Source organism: Orycteropus afer, unplaced genomic scaffold, assembly GCF_000298275.1.
Source record: "Orycteropus afer afer isolate SDZICR_OR568_19922 unplaced genomic scaffold, OryAfe1.0 scaffold00595, whole genome shotgun sequence".
Taxonomy (NCBI): domain Eukaryota; kingdom Metazoa; phylum Chordata; class Mammalia; order Tubulidentata; family Orycteropodidae; genus Orycteropus; species Orycteropus afer.
The window spans coordinates 281,709-284,518 of NW_006922182.1; positions in this window are offsets into that span (position 1 = coordinate 281,709).

The window sequence follows — 2,810 nt, forward strand, 5'->3', positions numbered from 1 at the left end:
TTCTTCCACTCTATCCAGGATATCCTACAGAGATCCCCCTCTGAGGGGTTGGTAGTGATAGCCATGCACCATCGAGTTCTTGTCATATCATAGTCCTATAGCTGAGGATTGTGTGGCATACAAGTCACTTGGACCAATTGTTTCCATGTGTCTTTGGTTTTCTTCATTCTTCTTTGTTCTGGATGAGGATAAAAAGGCTTGAAAGCAACCATCTAGATACAATCTACTTCTACAGATATACAGCCTCAGAAATCCAAGGAGGGAAGCTATGAGTTGAATCAACTCAACAACAGAGAGTTTGTTTTATTTATTCATTTATTTTTGTTTTTACAGTTACTCTGTGCATAACTGTTTGCAGAACTACTGAACTGTTTTCCCAAGTGGAAAGAAAATTGTACATTCCCACCAACAGTGCATGAGAATTTGTGTTTCTCCATATCTTCACAAAAATTTACTATTGGTTCTACCCATTCTAGTGGATGTGAGTGGTATTGAACTATGAGTGGTATCAAAAAGATTTGCATTTCCTGATGACTAATGATATCCTGTATCATTTCAAATGCTTTGTTGATCATTTAAATATCTTCCCTGGAGAAATGTCTATTAAGATCTCTTGTCAGTTTTTTCAATTAAGTTTTTTTTTTTTTTTTTCTCCTTTTTATATTATTTATTCATTTGTTTATTTATTTATTGTGATTTGGGTGAAAGTTTACAGAGCAAATTCACTTTCCATACAGGAATTAACATACACTGTGTCTAATGACATTGACTAAAATTTACCACAATGCAACAGCTCCCCTCCCACTTCCTCACAATACTTACCTCTTCCCTGTGTCCATCCCTCCATGCACTCCTGCTCCCTGAGCTATCTCCTTGTGCATACACAGCCCTTCTGTCCTCCCATGATTTTTCTCTCAAAGGAGTATCTCTACCTAGTGTAAAGTTCACCTCATATGCCTATCTTTTGTTTGGCTGGAAGCCACATGTGTGTGTTCAATTCCAGATCTGGAGGTCAGCTAGAGGCCACAGTTTCAGTGGTTCCATCATGCTTTATCAGACCAGCAAAACTGCCCCCCCCTTTTTTTTTCAAATGATTTTGAGTTTTGTTCCACATTGTTCTCCCACTCTATCCAGGATCTCCTACATAGATCCCCCTCCAAGTGGTTGACAGTGGTACCGGGCACCATCTAGTTCTTCTGGTCTCATAGTCATACAGGCTGAAGATTGTATTGTGTACCAGTTGCTTGAACAAATTGATTCCATAAATCTTTGGTTTTCTTCATTCTTCTTTGCTCTGGATGAGGAGAGAACCATCACTGCATCTAGATGACTGCTTGCAAGCTTTTAAGATCCCAGTTGCTGCTCGTCAAAGGAAGTGGAACAATGTTTTGTGTAGCATGTTTTGTCAATTGAGCTTGATGTCCCCTGTGACTATGGTCCTGAGCCCACAGATTCAACTACTCACTCCCTCTGGGTAGCTGGCTATGCCCAAGAAGTGACTACAAACTTGGCCCTTGTCAGCTCTACTATACACCTCGGAATTCTTACAGAACATAAAAATACACTTATAGAACCATTGTCTGCCAACCCTATACATGGTTTTGGGTACACTCTCTCCTGCATAAACATACCTAATAGTTCAGCCTATCCACCTATCTCTCCACCCTTATAGCCATGTTTACATTCATTGACAATGCAGTACTGTATATGCAAAAGGGTTCATCTTTGTTTTCTGTACCTCCAATGTACTTCTCCATGTCTTCTTCTTCCTAAATGCACCAAGTTGATCACACATTTGGAACATTGACCTTCTCTTCACCCAAATAAGTATTTATCTCTACCTATCTAACAATGTTCCCTCCCCTCCCTTACCACCCCTAGTAACAAAGAAAATTTCCTTCCATATATAAACCTTTTCTTGACTTTTTACAATACAGACTAATATTTATCCGTCTGTGACTGACTTATTTCATGCATCATAATGTCCTCCAATTCCATCCATGTTTTGTGGTGTTTTGCAGATTCCATGTTGTTCTTTAAGGTTGCATAGCATTCCATTGTGTTTATTACCATAGTTTGGTTATATATTCCTCAGGTGATGGACACCTAGGTTGTTTCCATCTTTTGGCTATTGTAAATAGTGCTGCAATGAGCATGGGTGTACATACATCTGTTCTTGTCTTGGCTCTCACTTCTTTAGGATACATACCTAGTAATGGGATGGCTAGGCCAAATGGTATTTATAATTCCAACTTTTTAAAAAATTGACTTACAGCTTTCCACAGTGGTTGTACCATTTTACAGTCCGAACAGCAGTGTATGAGAGTCCCAATCTCTCAGCATCCTTGTCAGTATTTGTTATTTCTTTGTCTTGTTGAACTTTGCTACTAGTACTGGGACACTTGTATCTCATTGTTGTTTTGATTTTCATCTCTCAAATGGTTAATAATCATGAGTATTTCTTCATATGTTTGTTGGCCACCTGAGTATCCTCTTTGGTGAAGTGTCTATTCATGTCTTCTGTCCATTTCTTTAGTTGGGTTGTTTGTCTTTTTGTTATGGAGGTGTTGGAGTTTTCTATAAATTCTAGAGATAAGTCCCTTGTCAGATATGCTATTGCTAAATATTTTTTTCCCAGTCTGTAGATTCTCTTCTGACCTTGGAGAAGTCTTTGGAAGCACATAGAAATTTAATTTTTAGAAGGTCCCATTTATCTAGTTTCTCTTCTACTGTTTGTGCATTTGAGGTTATGCTTGATAGTCTATTTATGCCATATATTTGTTGTTATTGTTATTGTTGTTATGTGCCAT